At 41.6% G+C, this 19,445-nt stretch overlaps 1 protein-coding gene and 1 non-coding gene across 29 annotated transcripts in view; both read right to left on the bottom strand.

The window, feature by feature from the left end:
• The window catches only part of tcf7l2 (transcription factor 7 like 2), an 87,952-nt gene that overhangs the window by 31,018 nt on the left and 37,489 nt on the right, over nt 1–19,445 (bottom strand). The window lies entirely within an intron of this gene.
• On the bottom strand, nt 16,742–16,860 carry LOC125716091 (5S ribosomal RNA). Its single transcript, XR_007384250.1, has one exon. It is a non-coding gene; the product is annotated as a 5S ribosomal RNA (ribosomal RNA).

Here is a 19,445-nt window from a genome sequence, read left to right as displayed (position 1 = left end):
CTAATGGCACACTGTCATGAAGCTTCTGCCACAGGGAACCACCTGCCTAACTCCTCACAGACAGCCGAGCGCAAGGGTACGAGTGCCTGTGTGTGTGCGCGCATGTGCGTGCACATCTGTGTGTGTGTGCATGCGTGTGTGTACATCTGTGTGTGTGCACGCGTGTGCGTTCATCTGTGCGTGTGTGCGCACATCTATATGTGTGTGTGTGCGTGTGTGTGCACGTGAGCGAGCAAGTGAGCGGCAGGAGGATGCACCTCCGTACCTGTTCCGTGCTACAGTGTCTTTTACCAACAGTTTGAAAAGGGCCTCGATTTATCCTCCTACTCCCCCACAGTGTCGCAATGTGACAGGTGTGTTACTGTGCTTCTTCCCTGGCCCATACTGCCAAACAAAGCTCACATAACGGCTGAAATACGGAAAGAATGCAAATCGAGAATTTGCGGGGGAACACAGCGAATACAAATAGCTAGAAATAAAAATACGTAATATTAAGTATGCCACATAAATTTTAAAAATTCCAAAAAAATATCCAACATACACCTTGCTTAAGGATTTTTTTTTACTATATATGATAGAAATAAACCAAATGCCTAAAAATTTACGTTAAAAAAGATCCGAGTATTCTTAAAATGCTAAATGCTATTTAACGTAAATATTGTCTGTGCTTATAAAGTCAAAATTTATAGGAACTAATAAATAAAGGAACTATTGCTATATCGTCCAAATACAAAGCACAAAAGCAAAATAGCTAACATGCAGCTAATATAGCTAAATTTGAATGCTACATTCATTTTTCGTTTTAGCTAGCTTTTTTTCAGTTTTATAAAACTAGCTAACAAATAGTAAAAACATAGCCCTGTGACTCGCCACAACCGTAAGACTTACCTTGCTACCCCCACCCCAAAAAGAAAAAAAGTCAAATAAAAGTTAAAGAACTTTTGAGTTCAAGGTAGCATTCGCATCTGGTGTGCATGTCACGTACGGTAACCTTTTTATCGGTGCTGCCTCTGGTCTCATCAGTCGATGAAATTCTCCGCCCGCGGCAATGGATTAGCCGAGGGACATAGACCAATAGAAAAATATTTCATTGTGTTAGCATTTCAAATGGCGAGTGGGGGGGAGGGCGAGAAGAAGCGCTAACCGATCATTGCCAGCGGAATTAATTGGCTATTCCGAGAATAATGTCCCTTACCCAAGATCCTCGGAGGCCAAGCGCTAGCGGAGGCCACATTTTGTTCGTTGTCTTCAAAAAGGGACCGCTTGGGGGTACTGGCCGTATTAGGGGTTTAGCGCGTTCCCCTATAGGCCCGAAAAATAATCAGAGGTGCTGAACCAGACTTAGCTAATCCGTTCCCTAATTAAAACACAGAAACCCATTAAACCTCAACATATTGTGAATCGACAAATGAAATAAAAACGAACAAAACAAAATAAAAAATTAACAATTACCGAAAACTGAAACTTCATTAAGAGTATTGCAAAATACGAATAGAAAAAAAACACACACCATGAGGGAAAATTTCAGAACAATGGAGTCGACTCGGCTTTCGTCCAGCACTCAATAAACGACTCAAGATGGAGCCACCTTGGTGGTGCTTCTATCCTTTTATTCAGAGGGATTTAAGTTCGAGCTCTGTTTCACATCGCCCAAGCTTATGCAATGACCCCAACTGATATTAGTGTATCTTTAGACATATCTTAATCTAACCTTTTTAAAGCTCTGTGGCTTTCAAACTCAAAACAGCATAAAGAATGAGCATTGTTGGAGGGGCCTTGGGAGCCGCTTCAGACGCTGCGGCTTGGTCCAGGGCAACAGCCCTCTGGATAAACATCTGCTTATGTAGCCGAATCAGCAGCTCAACGGACCAAAGCGGGAAAACAACAACAAGGAAAAAAAAACAACCGAAACCCCCCCCCCCCAAAAAAAAAAAAAAAAAAAACAAGATTAGGAAACCTTCCCAAATGTGCCTTCTTTCAATATCGACTAGCGAAGCCTGTGGCACAAGGTGTCGATTTCGCCCTCCGAAGGCGGCACGAGAATCCGCAATGGCCCCATTACGTGGTCTCGGTGCTCATTGTAAATTCCGTCAACGAAGTCAATCTTATTAACTTCCGCGCCGGTTCACACATGACATTTTCTTCAATTTTCTCGCCAACATCAAAAACATCAATTAGCAGCTCGAAAATAGGAAGGAGCGAATGACAGACTCCGATAACGAAAACGTATTTGAAGCTGAGGGTAAATCTATTCTCTGGGTTCTGAATGTGTTCATTACAATTGCTCTTTTCAAAGAGGACCTCCAAATAGCAAAGAAATTAAATTTATCTTCTAGAAATGTCCAGAAATTGTTTTTTTTAATCTCTCGGTCTCAGTGTACAATATAGAGTATAACTAGCCAAACTCTTTGTCTCTCGTCACAGGAGATCACAGCACTCACAAAAGAGGAAGCCTGGTAAAACAGTTCTATCTTGTACAATAAAAATAAATAAAAATAAAAAACTTCAAGCTTTAAATTTATGTCACTGAAAGATGGCGATGATTTGGAGTAAGACAAAATGATGGTCCGAAAAAGGTACGGGTGCAATTCCACTGCAGACAAAAGTGGAGAATTTATTAGCGAACAAACTATAGGCTGTTTGTTGAAATTAACACCAGTTACCAATTTACTGAAAAAAATATAATTCTTAGACTGCTTTATCAAATCATTGAAATTTCAATATCATAAAAATTTAAATTATTACTACTACTACTTCAGTAAAAATGTTAATTACGGAATTTAAAATTCCAAATAATTGTTGATGGTATTACACAGACAGAGTACTGTCACATATAAGCAGGGGGGAAAAAACTAAAAAATTAACTTATTTCAGGATATGTCTGCTGCCCGCCAGTCATGCACCACCTCAAAAAACACAGAGAAATCCAATAGCGAACATTAACACACGACGGTGCCGACGTTACGGGCGCTCAACATTTTCCCCCTTTCCAATGATGAATCTCTAACTCAATAAACCTCAGATAATAACCTTTAAGTAAAAGGCTATTTTTGCTGATATCTAAACATTGTCAAAGAGCTTCCTTATGCTTGAGTTACATCTCCTAGGGGGTGGAACAAAGGCAACTGCAATGGCCGTGGAAGACGCTGTCGTGGACCTAATGCGTGGGGGCACTGAAGCTCGCACGCTGGGCTTGGATCATGTTGCCAGGCTCCATTGATTTCTCATCTTTTGACATTATTTAGTTGCTTTTTATTTTCTTGCCCGTCGTTTTTTTTCCACGTCACAAAAGACATAAATGTCCAAACAACTGATGGTGGACATATCTACTATCTGTCAAGAAGCAGGTTTTCCCGGCACAGAAAGATGCAGGCCTTGATACAGTGCCGAGAACTGGCGAGATGAGGATATCACTCTTTAATGGCCTAATCAGATTTCGTAGCCATTTACTTTTGTGAAGGAGAAATGGTGCCATGTAACAAGTATGGTGTAACCAATACACTTGTGTGGCAACGCACAGCTACCTTCACAGCTAAATCTCCTTCTCAAAAGGCTAATTTTATCCATGTGAGTTGGGTTACGATATCAATGCACGACTTTGGAACAGCATCCTGGTTAAACTTCATTACCTGTGTGTCATGTAACTTAATGTCCATTTAGTATGGATATCCCATGAAGTACTATGTGTCCAGATAACACGAAGTAAACCATTGAGACAAGTACCTACAAAAACGGCAAAGCTATTCAAGAGATTCTGCGTTTTTAAATCAATTTGCATTTTGTTTGTGGGCTACACGGTGTGATCAAAAAAATATATATTGCGAAATAATTTAAACGCGAGTCCCTGGAAGAGTCCGAGACGACTGAAAACTGTATGACGTGTGTAAAACGTAACAAAATGCGACACTTTAAAAGAATGCGTGTGCCACGGGAAACCAGCGGCGGGAATTGCGCCCATGTGGAAATGCACACTTCTTACGTGCACACACATTCATCACAGAGAAATGCTTCCTCTTAGGCGCTGCTGGAATCCGCATGACCCCCTGACTCCTTTTTGCGCTTTTCTGTGTGTTTAAATAACGCATCCTAGATGCGTTCAGGTTCTGAGTCCTGTGTTAATATGGACCACTCTGTCGACTGGAGGAGAAAATTGAGACGGAGAGAGGAAGAGAGAGAGAAAAAGGAGGACAGAATAATGAATATGTACAAAACACGGCCTAAAAATGGTTTTGAAACACCATTAGCCCATTTGACCCTTTGTGAAAGGCAGCTGGGAAAGTGGCGTTTAATTGTTCCTAATATGCAGCGCGGCTGGGATCCACACAGGCAGGCCGCCGCAGCCAGGAACATACACACACGGACAATAACGCCCTTTGGCTTGACACTAATGGACTTTCAATGAGATGCCAGGGACAGGAAATGCGCAGCATTGCGCGTCAGCTCGGCTGCGACCGCAACATGCCTTTTCGCTCATTTTTGTCTCTTTTAACCCTGTGTGGATAAGGCCACGTTTTCCAGAACCCACACCGGGGCTCAAGATGCCATTCAGGATATTCAATTCCGCAGTTATTAATACTATATTAATGAATTATTAATTTTCTTATCATTCACAATACTACGGTACAGAAAAAATGGATATTATTAGATATTTCCAAGATATGTCATCAAAATTACTTGAAGAAGTCTGAACCAAACAGGAAAATAGGAATTTATGGGATGTAAGCAGTGATGATCAGTAGCGCCACTGCAATGCAGTGACCCCCGACTGGCTGTCACTAAAAGTCACAAAATCATCAGGCAGATTAAAATCACAAGATATTTCTGAATGCAAATAAGTGTAACGTGACATTTTGTAGGCCAGTATAATTTTTTTTCTGATTTAAAAAATCATTTTGTTTACAGCCCTGTGCAGAGTTCTTCCGAACGCACACCTGCGTTTAGTGTGTGACTGTATGCTTTGGGACACCAAGCCGCTCTGCTGCTGCATTCATTACATTTAATTGGAAGTGCATGGTTTTCCGACATTGTTGCTATTTACTTAAACAGCACCTTGCTGACCTTGCAGTGTATCTGATATGACATCTGTAACTCCCCCCCCCCCCCCCCCCACACACACACACACACACACAAGCAGAGTGAGTAAAATCCGCCAGAAGCTCTCATTCCCAAATTAAATCCAACTACAGGTTTGTTCCCTCCATTCATTTAAGAGAATTTCAGCAGCAAACAAGACAGATGAAGGACAGCTGCCTTCTTCTCAGTCCGCGCTGAGAACAACGAAGGCTTCACACATCGTGGATGTTGTATCAGAGCCATTGCTTAGGGAGCTGCACCTCCATATCACCACTGCCGCAACTACACTGCAAATACACACATATTACCTGAAGCAAATAAGGTTAGCAACAAAAGGGCAGCCGATAAACACGTTGACCTTTAAGTGTCCATAAGAGCATGGAGGTCAAGTCTTCCCTTAATAAAAAGATACTCTGATAAAAAAACAAAAAATGCTCTGAAGCCCTCATAGGAACACAAAGCCGACAGCGGGGACACAGCTGATAGCAGAGACACAGCTGATAGCAGAGACACAGCCGACGGCAGAGACACAGATGATAGCAGAGACACAGCTGATAGCAGAGACATGGCCGACAGCGGGGACACAGCCGACGGCAGAGACACAGCTGATAGCAGAGACACGGCCGACAGCAGGGACACCATTGCATTTTCACAGCCACACACCATCGTATACCAAGAAGTCCACACTCATTCTTCCCACTCCTTTTTATATATATAGATATATATTTATATTATATTTATTTGCAGTCCATTTCAGTTCATCTTTGTCATTTTATTAGTGATTGTGAGTATCTACCTTTCAAATTACATACAGAGTTTTGAGTTTGACAAATTCTGTCTTTCATGTGCTGTGTTTGCAGATAAGTCACTCTTCCAAGCTGTGAAAGCATGTTTTTAATGAGCAGTGCCAGGGTTAATTGCTTAGCTAAGATCCCGCAGTCATGTGTTTTAATATGAAATTAAGCTATTTGCCTGAGTTTCTGAGACTTATTTAATTAGAAACACTTCAGCCCAATTTTCACTGCTCACAAAGCTCAGCACCGTGATACAGATTATTTTAACTACAGTAATTTGTCAACCTACATTTAGACTTATTATTTTTTTTGGTATTCAGAATATTAACAGAAACAGAATAACAGGTACAGATTCAACAATATTTCCAGGACAATAGCCTAAAGGCTACAACAATGACACATGGTAAAAAAAAAACAGCTACAAAAGGAGGAATTGAAATGGGTAACATTTTTACATATGACTACAGCACATTCCAAAAACGGACCCAAAAAGCACATCGTGACATTGCAGATAAGGAGTCAACATCTGTCTGATTGTAATACGACAAGCAGCAAAGTTTTAAAGCCTACAGCTTGCGACTATATCCTCTCTCCCCACACCAGCTTCACCCCCCTTTCATATTTTACACTCACGCGCACGCACTGTGTCCGCTAATCCTCCCTAAACGACTATAACAGTCACTTGCTATTAGGAACCACATGAAGTGAATCTGTCCATATAAAAGACCTTGTAATTACCGCCGCTGAGCGTGTTAAGGTTATGCTTACAGGGAATCCTGACAATATGTAATTACGGATCCCATCGGTGAACCATTGCACTTAACGATAATTCAATCCATCTTCATTTCCCCGGATGGCGACCCAATTGATGGATAGTTATCATTAGTAGTGACAAAAGCCAAGGAAATGCATGTGGGCTGTGTGTGCGTAGGGGTGTGTGCGTGGGGGTGTGTGTGCGGTTTAAGGACCTTATGCGAAAAGCCCAGCAGACAACAGCGCCTTCCCAGCGCTGTGAGGCAGAGGTGGGGGTTACGGGGCAAGCAGCTTTAAAAGTTTTGACAGAAGACCACTGGAGATTGAGATTATGGGATATTGCAGGAACAATACATGAGTTCAGCACTACATGTTTCATGGGTCACAGCTCCTGGTGACCTAACATACCCCGCCCACCCTTCCCCCTTGACCCCCCCAACAACACCCCTCAAAACCACAGCACTTGAGCAGCAGTGAATAAAACCCAAAAGAAGTAACACTTTAAAAAAGCCTGAAAAGGATCTGGAAGATTTACCCCAAAAGGCTGGCTGACAGCGAGGCACTGCTCTTTGTAGACAGCAGGGGGCGCGATGCAGCAGCACTATGCTCTTCACAAACAGCATTCCAAACCCCCCCCCCCACTCAAAGTAACACTCTGGCTAAACACAAACTACATGCTTTCACCTCTATCCCCAGTTTAGGACGACTGCTGCAATCGAATGGCCATGGAAAGGACAGTGGCAGAGCGACAGACCAGATGCATTCCTGCTGAAAGACGAGAGCTTGTGTGTCGGCATGAGAGACGGAGTGAGGCCCAGGGCAGGTGCGCAGCACATACCAGAGCTGGCCGCTAGCCACTGCAATTGTGGAAACTTGTGTACTCTGTATTTAAGATGACAGCTATTTAAAGCCCAAGCTAAGATGCATGTGTTACGTGTGTGTGTTGTGTGTGTGTGTTATGTGTGTGTGTGTGTGTGTGTGTGTGTGTGCGTGTGTGTGTGTCGGGGTGGTCTGAACAGCAAGGTTTACATTCTTCCTTCTTATGGCTGTTTTGGGCTCCACCAGCAAAGCCCTGCAGACCATGGCCAGCGACTGCCACGATGCTATGAACAAGGGCCCACTGGGAGGGCCAAGGTGGGGAGAGTACTGCTGAGTCAGGGGCACCAAGGGGCCCCAGAGGCTTTCCGAGGGAGAAGCACAAACACAAACACACTCTTACTGAAAGACCTTTGTCCACTCCCTTTCATTCATTTCATCTATGGGGTGGAATCAGTTACAATGTCTTCAATTTGGCCCTACGACTGACTACAAAACAAAAAAAAATATATGAAAAAATTTAAATCTGATCTCATTGTGCAGCTGAAATAAGTGGTTCTGAAGTCTACAGAGGAGGGAAAACAACAAAAACAAGTGGTAGAGCTTTCAACGTGATTATCTGCATCGCCTTACGGCACAGAGATCTTGGGTCATCGACGCTCGAGGAAGGCGGCAAGTCTTGCCATTTCAATGATTGGATTTTGTGTGGATCTCTCAATCGATTAGGTTTCGGCGAACCCCAAGGACCTCGCTGAGGGGCTCCCCCGTCCCGCTCAGCAGCTGCATCCCGCCGAATCTCGCCCCCCTGCCGGATCCCACCCAGCCTCTGCCCCAGTGGGTGCATTAGTGCGCCACTCCAGTAATAATAAATGCTAATCTTTTTTCAGACCTAATAAACATCAAACTGGGGGGGGGGGGGGGGCACTGTATGGAATTTTGATACCAAAAAAGATCTGTTTCCATCAACCATGGTAAAGCTGAACTTACATGAGCCTGACTGAAACCACCTGCTAAGTGGCTGCCATCGAGAATGCCAGTTGTTTCCAAAATAAGGAGGGAAAACATAAATTATGAAAGAGAAGTGTACGCTCATTTGACTGTGAGAGCTTGGCACATTGCATTATGGGACTGAAATCCGCCAGCTTTGTCACCATGAGCATAAGGCTCACCCCCAGCTCCATTCGTTTCCACAGGCAAACATAGCGAATCGCACCAGAGAGGCCGGCTCCCTGAGCCAATCACGTAACCTGGGGCGGACCACAAAGGTCAATGACACCGCTGACCTCACTGACTTCTTCTGATTGGCTGGCTACTGTCAATGCAAACAGCTGCAGCTGCTCAGCCAATCACAACCAACATGCTGAGAAGTGGTGAAGTGCTGAGGCAGAAGCGAAGAGTTCACAAATGGACCCTGGGATTTCGGTAACATGCAATGATAAATAAAAACATCCATTTATTTATCCAACAACACAAACAGACAGACCTTTCGAAACATCCCACATAGAACAAGCAAAACCATGCTAAAGGAGGCCATTCTGAGGTTACAGCAGCTGAGCATAAAAAGTAAAAATAAATATTCAAACAAACAGACTGGCGCCAGAGCAGCTATAAGGCAAAACCCTGGCTCAAACCGCTTGGGCTGCCATTTCAGCACAGCGGCAAGGTCCAGAGTGAACCTCCTTGCCTCCAGCAGCAATCAGAGTCTGTACCGCACCTCTCTTTTCGTTTATGCTTCTTAATTAATAAAACCAAGGTCTCAGCACTCAGGACTTCTGCAGTGTCTAATTTATCATATGTCCAGATATTATACTGCAGTAAATGGTATTTTAACAGTATTTTCAAAAGCAATGCTATTCTGGTATTTGGGTTCCCCATGGTGAAATTTGGGAAGATATACAAAAACAAAATAAAAAATAATACAGTATACCCCAAATACCACTGTATATTGTGTTACTGTAAGACCCCTGTAATTTTTACATTTTCAAACCAAAGACTTATTTCAAACTGGACATTTCTGGGCATTTGTAGTGAAAGTTCATGTTGAAATCTTGGATGGCACATGACACCCTGTCTGGTTCGTGTTGCTGCAGAGAGTCGGGCACCGGAGCAGGCATGGCCTCCACACGTCACAAGCGTCACATGTGAGGCTGAAGGGGTACGTTCCACCTCCTTTTAGGCTGAGCTCACCGTCGCCAGGAGAGACAGACTTCACCACCACGAATGGGAACATTAATCAGCTAATGGCAACAAATTCCAAGCTGATCTCATTGACTGACCTTTGAAGAGTGGGATTTTAAACAAACACCCAGAGCCCCGAAACCCAGAGGGGTGACAGCACAGTAATTCACCAGCAGCTGTGAGTCAAACCTCACATGGGCCGCTGCAGGCCTCATTCATCATCCAATCAAAAGCTAGAAAAGCCGCTTTTCCCGCCACTACTAATTAATCCATCATTTGCGCGTCAGAAAAGAGGTTCGTTTTAATCCTTCCAGGCCCCTCCATTATTGTGCTGTTTACAGATAAGTATCATTCCATCTTCTCTGCACAGCAGTTGGACAGCTTTCAAAAGGACAGGGCATTTCTGCAAGAAAACTCACATCCTTGATGACTTTCAAAACAGGGAGCCTTACAAAAATGTTCGAAATATGTTTCCTTCTATCTTAATGCCCTTCTGACAAAAGCGGGCCTGAAACACTCTTTTCCACTGAACGAGACGTGTGCCATAACAAGGCTGGGTCTGAAGCAAGCTGGTCTCCTTTCCATAGGACGCTGGTACCCCTGGTTCACATGCCAGGACCTAAATTCACAACGAATATGCCCTAAATTATCAGTAGGAGGATTCCATACATGTGTACATATTTCTCTTTTTACACATTTTACTACATTTTTTTTTTTAATTCAAACTACATTTTTTCCGTATTTCCAAAACTTAAAATTGATGTCATTTTACTCTATTTTTGATTTGTTTCTCTGTACACTTGGGAGCAAAAGAAAGCCAAGGAAAGCCAGCCAATGCATGCTCTGCAGCCTGACTGGCGGGCGCCTGCTATCTTACATTAGCAGCCAGCTGTTTGCGATTGCTATCGTTTCTGATGCTTTCAGCACAGTAAGCAAGTTCATTCATACCGGAAGGTCCCCATGCAGACATGCAACGTCACAGAAAAACACTGGCACAGAAAACTGGAACAATTAATTATCACTCCAAAGTGAAACATCCCAGTCGACTATGACCTAAAGCCAAGACACGGTATTCCGGCAGAGAGTGTGAAATGCCTGGACTGTCTGTGCTACTGAGCTCCATCCACAACCACGAGGACAGGGGTGTCCAATTCACCATGTATCAACCAAACATCAGGCCACATTATAACTTAGTCCGTAAGCAGCATGTGGCACTCAAGCAATATTTACATTTCAATCTAAACACATACAAGTCTTATTATTACCCATAAACACACACTTTATGGATGTCAAATAAATTGTAAACTGTGCATACAAGACAAAACATTTATACACACACATATGTATAAAACATTTAATATATATGTATAAAACACACACACATACATATATGTTTGCGTATTTGTGCATATATACATATTCACACATACATGTACATATACATATAAAATATGTGTATGCATGTACATATATTTTGTGTGTTTCTACACGACGTACCGTAAACAGAAATGCAGGTCACATGATAGCTAGTTGCTTGCTAGTGCATGTGTCTTGGAGCTCTCATGTTAGCTGTATGGAAATATAGTAACTTCACATTTGTGATTTTTGGTTATTCACGAATTAGCCATAAACAATTAGAAGGGGAATATTTTTGGAGCATACAGAATGATTGCAGAAACCGGCAGATAATGTGTAAGCCAAAAGCAATGCTGAAAATTTTACAGATCACATGAAATTATTTAATATATAAAAAACAGTAATACGTATTGCATTCCATTCAATGACAAAAGATTTTTTTTGTGAGTTTTAATTTTTACATTTTTTTTTTGTATGTATATTAAGTGCATACTATAGTATAAAAACTCTTGGCTTGGGTACCGCGCTCCTGTTTGTCTCAGTAACCAGGGTCACTCACGTATTAACGGTCTTTGTCATTGTGGAATCTTGTGCTGCTCACTATAACTATTTAACTTTTCAGTGCCGTCAATTTTTTATTTTTATTAACGAGTCTAAAACGTAATGCTCCCAGTGCAGACAGTAGCAACTTTGTACACACGGGGACATAAAATTTATATAATATATAAAAAGGTCTAAATAGGAAATGACAAAGCAATTTCACATGCAGAGTTATGCTTGTTTAGAAATTGGTAATTAACAGACTTGCGTTATTGTTCAGGCCAGCAGACTGTTAGGGAATAAGGTTAGGGGGGCCGCAATATGATTCCCGGATTGTCACATTCATGGGGATGTTCTGCCCCTAACCCTCGTCAATGTGAAGGGGTTACTGCACTTCATGCTGAAGAAATTAAACAGCAGAACTACACAGTACAATGTATGTAAATCCAGTGCTGATTTCTTTAAAGTCTGAACACAGTAACATTTATACAAAGTAGAGGTCTTCAAACTTGCACTCTTTCTAAAGTTTGGCCAATTGCTACTTAAACCTTTTATCTATGCTCTATGATATATTTTGACTGGAGACTTGTGTGTACTTTTTGGCTAGAAATGGTTAGATGGGGTATAGGATGATTTTTTAAATGATTGATTTCTTTCCATTCATCCATTTCCTGTAATTGCTTGTCCTATTCAGGGTCGCAGGCGGTACAATCCCAGAGGCTGTAAACACAAAGCAGGGAACAACCCAGGATGGGGCGCCAACCCATTGTAGGGCACACACACACGCCTCACATGTACACCTACGGGCAATTTGGTAACTCCAATTTGCCTCAGTATGCATTTGGACAACGGCACCTCCCACCCCCCCTTAAAAGGTCAAGTTAATTTTATTTAATTTTATTTTCTATATAGCACCAGATCACAATCAGTCATTTCAGGTTACCTTTCCTATAGAACAGGTCTATACATGGTCTTTTATTAAAGAAACTAAATAGCCTTATGCTATTTATTTTATTTACACAACAGCTTGGCATTTTTGTCGCTTTTGTCGAGCGTTTACAATTCTCCTCTGCTCTCTATCGCGCACGGCGGAGTTCCACCCCAATGCGCGCGTACAGATACGTGCGCGCACACAGGTGAGCACACTCCCACCGGCAGAGAGCGCGCGTCGGAAAATATGTTGCGTCAACCACCTGAAAAGCAGACAAAAATATCTATCTCCCAAGCTATCAGCTATCATTTTTAAAGTCTAACAGTTAATGTATTTGCAAGTTAAGACAAACATGCGCAATAGGCTGCAAGGAGACCATCTTGCAGTCTGCATGCGGATCTCAGTAAATGGGCCAGACGCCTCTGACTTCTCATATCAAGAGGCTCTAGAAATGTTCTTCCAGAAGCTCAGAAAGATACACTGCAGTGACGAAAGCTGTACACTTTGTGGATAATTGTCATAAATAGAAATGTTCTGATGTTTAGTTCAGTTGTTATATTGACTGCTGTCATTAAAAGAAACACATGAAGACCATGAATCCTGTCGGTGTCCGTCTGTCCCCCCACCAAGCTGGAAACCTAAGGGAAACACTGGACTGATTTTTTTATTATATTTAATTTGACGATAGATTGCACGATTTGCATTTTAAAAGTATTTCTGTGAATTTTTATGAAAGTTGTTACTGAATAAAACAAAGAAGCAGACTTGTGTAAATTATGTTGATCGCGAATTTCTTCCTGTAGTGTAATTTCATAGTTTAAGTAACATGACCATTATATTTTCCTGTACCAAACATACTTAAACAATACCACTGTAACACGAAACGCAGATAGCACAAATAGCTCATTTAATGCTTAGCAGTTGACAAAAGGGAAAAGATATTGGACTGGTATCGATATTGCCAGACACTCAGAATTTTAATATCGGTAATTGCTACTGGACCACAAAAACATATCTAACATGTGTATGTATGAATGTATGTATGTATGTATGTATGTATGTATGTATGTATGTATGTACATGTATATGTATATTAGGGCTGTGGGTCGATTAATTTTCTTAAGCTCAATCGCATGAACTGAGTGATTAATCTCACGATTAATTGCATTTTCAATGTGTTGAATATACACTGCGATTATGTTCAGCTACAGGAAAAAAAATATTGCTGGTCAGACACATTAATACATTATCAAACAAATAAGGCAGCAGCTTGCTATTGTTAAAGTAATTGTTCAAGTGCAAAAAATTCAAGAATATAACAAGATTTTCCCTGGTAGACAATCTGTAATGGGCTCGGCTATTATGACTTAAATAAATAAATGCCAAAATTTGACAACACAACATTGCTATGAGTAAGTCAGTACTATAAGTATCTGTTTATGGGAAAGAGCAGAAAAAGGGCTGCGCAAGTTACCGTACGAAGTAAAAGTGAAATAACTGGAGAAATAAACTATAAATAGAGGTTCTTACAATGATAGTAACGGAAAGTTACTTCGGCATTCCTTCACTACTTACACTCCAAGAAGTTGGAAAAAAAATTAGTTGATTTTTAAAAACAGTCAGGCAACAATATATTCTACAAATTTACATTTCTAGATAAAACACACAGCCAGAATAATTAATGGGGCTTCATAATCTGTACACAGACGTTAGACCAAAATTTGTCTAATTTAAATTTTACAAAACGAATTAAAGAAGCAGCAGCAAAGACAATAATGTCTTTGTGTATGTATTTTTAGATCTACTTATGAATACCTTTAAGGGCAAAACTGCAAGACTCAAATGCGAGTCAAACTCATCATTCAAAAAAATACATCTGTAATGTGTCAGAATATGAGCAATAAAAAGCAAAGGAGTTAATTTTGTCATTAAAGGATTTGTCGTTTTCTTCTTGTTTTCTGACTTTATCATCCATCTTAAATCAACAACATAAAACAAGCGTTGTCATACATGTGTTGTCCAAATCGAGCTACCGGTCAAAAATATACAGAAATGATTATGGTAACTGCAAGACCTCAATAAACATGACAGGAGCAGATGAACAATCTGGTGCAGAAAACTAAAAAAAAATGCATTGTCCTGACCCTAAATGGGGCTCTATGCTAGGCTGTGGGAGTGTGCGTTAACAGGATTAAAAAATAATGCTTTATTATGTTCAAGTTAATCATATGCATTAACACGTTAACTGTGACAGCCCTTTAATATATCCACACACATATATATAGACACATACATACATATCACACACATATACGCATACATGTAGATATACATGCACACATGTTTGTAAGTATATAACACATACACCATTATACCATTATATAAATGTTTAGGAGATTTTATGCTTCACCAAACACAAATTGGGAGTAAATCGATATTTCTTGACACTCTTGGATGTTTTGCTCTTACATTATTTATTTATTTTTCACTAAATGAAACAGATCCATCGTTTTCAAACGGCCTTTTCCCCGTCGTATGGCTTCCATGTTGGAAACACGCTCCCATTGATCTCCTTGGCCGGAGACAGCCCCTCCTGGGCGGCTCCCTGCACACAGTCATTTTGCCGACCCTCGCCTTTTAAATTTTTACTCCAGTGGCACGACGTGCAAACGACAAGGGGGTGTGGGGGGGAAGAACTGCTGTACATGCACTCCAAGTTTCACTTATTGATTTCTTTTTGAAGCAGACGGAAAAACAGGAGTTCAAAGCTAGAAGAAATCTTTTTTGATCGCCATTACAGGTGGAGTGAATGAAATGTTGCAAAAATTCCTTTGTTCTGCCAACTTCCAAATTCAAAACCATCCTATTACACTACAGCACATTTCATTTGGTGACCAGTGAAGGAAAAGGCCTGGGACCTATGAATGTCATCTGTTTGTGAATACATCCTGCAGCCTTGCAAGCAGCCTCCCCTAATGGCACGGGCAGACTAACGACAAGGCCCTTCTCTCACAGCTTCACTGCAGCGTTATAGTAACACTTTTGAATAAAAATTCTAAATTGTTTTTATCATGTCTGGGGATGAAGGCCAGGTGCTGTGCCACTGTACATTCAAGGGGTGGGTTAGGGAGCCTCTGCAGACAGGAGCCTGCCGATAGAGTCTAATACTGGTATGTCCTTCTGGTCTTAAAAAAAGCACCTGTATATGCATCACTTCCACACCTGCTCTGCTCCAGAGTTCATTCCTGCACAGCTGGGTCACGCTGTCCCTTTCTCAAGAAAAATACTTTTCAGAATCTTGTACAAAGTTTATACAACATAAGAGGGTTGTTTTGTAAATCTCTCCATTATTCTTGCAAAATAACAATTTCTAAAGTAACAAACATCTAGCACACAGCATAAAGAAATTTTGTATTTTTGTACAAAAGGGGTGAACTTCACCAGATTTGTTTCTCATTGCACACAGGGGTCTTTGGGTGGAGGTTGAGAAGCCTTCTCCAAAAAAGGTCATTTTGCTGAAACGCGTGCTTCCTTAAACAGCAGCTGCAGCACAGTGCCACCCAGATCTGCATGCAGTCTCCAGTGCTACCCGGCCTGATTACCCAGTTGCTCCCCAGTGGGCTCTATGGCACCCAGCCAAAGGATTACATGGGAGGGGGCTCAGGGCAATGGAGTGCTCCCAGCGCAGGTCGTTTCAGCAGGGAATGAGAGCACACGGTCACAGATCACACTGCCAGAAGCAGCATCTCTCTCTCTCTCTGAGGATGGCTTGATCCAAAATGCAGATGTCCCTCTTCTCCCCCTAAAACACGGCTGCTCATAGCTGTTTGGCATGGTAGACAGCTAACTGAATCTCAATGCCAGTTTCTGATCTAGATGGTGATGCAGTCGGTGGGGGGGGGGGGGGGGCTGTGTAGACTGGAGAACCTGCATCATTCCACTTTGCTAGCCAATACCCAAGGAGGGACAGAGTACTGAAAAAAATCAAACTCAAACGTACTGTTACTTCCAAAAAAATCTTGGGGTAGAGTAAAAGTACCTCTGTCCAAACCTACTTAAGCAAGAGTAAAATAATAACATAAGAAATGTACAAAGGAGAGGAGGCCATTCGGCCCATCAAGCTCATTTGGAGGTGAACTTAACTAATAGCTCAGAGTTGTTAAAATCTTATTTAGCTCTGATTTAAAGGAACCCGGGGTTTTAGCTTGCGCTACACTAGCAGGAAGACTATTCAACACTCTAACTACACGCTGTGTAAAGAAAGATTCCTCAAATTCATTTAAAAATGTTCTCCCACTAAAGCTTACAGCACTTGGTATTCCCAGGCAGTCTCCCATCCAAGTACTAACCAAGCCCGACCCTGCTTAGCTTCCAAGATCAGACGAGATCGGGCGTGTGAAAAGTGGTATAGCCGTAAGCAAACAGTAGTTTGTATTTTTTTCAGATTGAAAGTGGAAACCCTAATTGCAAGTGTTTGTGACTAAGAGCTACCATTCTGTAGGTCCTACTGGATGGTGATGTGCTGAGTGGTGAAGTTAGCTGTATTTACAGCTGGCAGACGTTTTCAGAAGACTTTACAATACACAGCCCCGAACTTTAAAATTGCCAAAAGATGTGGCAATTGAACGGTCACTCTCTTCACCATCACCAAAGTTTCCTCTAAGGAAGCACTCATCTATAAAATTAGGGGTTCTCAACCTGACTTCTGCAGAAGCGTCTGCAGTGGAGGGGTACTGTCAGATGCATGGGGGATTTACTAAGTTAATGAGTTTCCTTTTTTCAGATGCAAATAGAACACAAGTTGTAAAAATTTAAAGTATATTTATTTTTCAAAATTCACCAACCCTTCCAAAAACCCCCCAGTGTCCCATAGCGCGCTGGAATACTGGAAAAGGATAGGAGGGCCATCTTAACTCACGAGTATTACCAAGACATGGCCAAGGATAGGAGGGCCATCTTAACTCACGAGTATTACCAAGACATGGCCAAGGATTGGGGGGCCATCTTAACTCACGAGTATTACCAAGACATGGCCAAGGATTGGGGGGCCATCTTAACTCACGAGTATTACTAAGACACGTGGTGTATTCCGATAACTTGGTGGTTCTCAATCCTGTTCCTGGTGCTTACCCCTCCCCCACCCAGAACCCACACTGTCTGTAACCTGCCACATTCATTATTAGCCTATTAAGGACTATTTGAGCCTAATTAAGGAAGGGTAGGAATGAAAACATTCAGGCGGAAGGGGGGCACAAAGAACAGGATTGAGAACCACTGCTATAACATCAACCTAGCCGTACTTTTGCTAGGTGTCCGTTCTTAAAAGACTGCCATTTAATTGGTTGGAATTGCGTTCGTTTCTGTAATTCAAGTTATCAAGCAATGTTACTTATCAACAGTCTTTTGAAGTTTCTCAGGGTCTCATTTAAATTTTATAAAAATATAAGTTGATATATCGTTCATATTGCCAAGCCTTGCCTAGTAATGTCGTAATGTTCAAATCTGTAGTTAAGCTTCCCTTTTGTTTTTCAGAAACGGTGAAAAAAATTAATCCTGTGACAGTTCCTAATGTTGACTGACAATGAAAAGCAGAAACAGCTCTGATGCTCGGCATTCAAGTAACCCTGACACTGAAGTAACAAAAACAATAGTAAAATCCATCCATCCATTTCCCAAACCACTTATCCTACTGGAGCCTATCCCGGAAGCAATGGGCACGAGGCAGGGAACAACCCAGGATGGGGGCTCAGCCCATCGCAGGACACACGCACACACCATTCACACAATCATGCACTCCTACGGGCAATTTAGCAACTCCAATTAGCCTCAGCATGTTTTTGGACTGTGGGGGGAAACCGGGGTACCCGGAGAAAACCCCATGACGACATGGGGAGAACATGCAAACTCTGCACACATATGACCCAGACTCGAACCCGGATCCCAGAGGTGTAAGGCAACAGTGCTAACCACTGCACCACCATGCTGCCCCCCAATAGTAAAATATCACTATAAAATAAAAATCCATAATAACGCTATTTTAATAATACATTTTACAGTAAACAACTAAAAATAACTAAGAAAAGCACTGCGCGATACAAATGCTAAATCATGCAGTTGTCTACATAGCAGCCTTTCTGCCAGTTTACCTAACGATTTCTTTTGTTGCTTGAATATCGACTGAAATAGCAATACAATAATCATTAAATCTGTGGATAAAAGGATTAAAGTGAATGCAAGAAATTGGCTTGAACTAATGCTTTTCTCTTGTAAACTTTACCGCATGGCACTTGCCATGTATACTTATAATGTATTATACATGTATAATGTATAAGAACATAAAACACTACAGGAAATGTGCACCGACATGTAAACAAACCGAAATTGGGTTTTACCTACAGGTACCTTCTGACATTGACATTTATGCAGGCTTCCAGCAGCTTTACTCCAAGAACCAAAAATATTCATCCTCTGTTTTGAAGTTGCCATTTAGTTTTTGTTTCTTGACCAACTACTATTACAGTGCAGGGAACCTTTTCTGCATTTTTTTATCTGCTTGTTTGTTTTTAGCCAGTAAAATTCAGAGAGATTTTCCTAAAACAGGCTACAGCTAACCTTAAACTGTGGCAACACAAGTTAATGAAGTGAGTATCCAGGGTCGGCTGGCTGGAGAGAGATCTTCAATTCAAGAGAAGTCTGCACACACATTTACATGTATGTAAGAGTTTTATTACCTTGTAAATAGTCCATAGGGTATGCAAACTGCCACAACGCTTCTGATGTAGCTAATTTTTCATTTATAAAGAATAATACAGATTGCCCTAAGGACATCTTGCATGAGACTCAGAAAGCGAGTCAAGCCAGATGCGAGAGAGTTGGCAGCCCGAGGTATCTAACTAGTTAAGATTAACTTCATTGATCGAAGGGGGAAATACCAGAGCAGCCTTACTGCAGCCTAGTAATGGTAGTGATAGTCTACAATAAATTACTACCTATGATTTAACTGC

Source organism: Brienomyrus brachyistius, chromosome 20 (genome assembly GCF_023856365.1).
Source record: "Brienomyrus brachyistius isolate T26 chromosome 20, BBRACH_0.4, whole genome shotgun sequence".
Taxonomy (NCBI): Eukaryota; Metazoa; Chordata; class Actinopteri; order Osteoglossiformes; family Mormyridae; genus Brienomyrus; species Brienomyrus brachyistius.
This window is presented reverse-complemented; position numbering and strand designations above follow the sequence as displayed.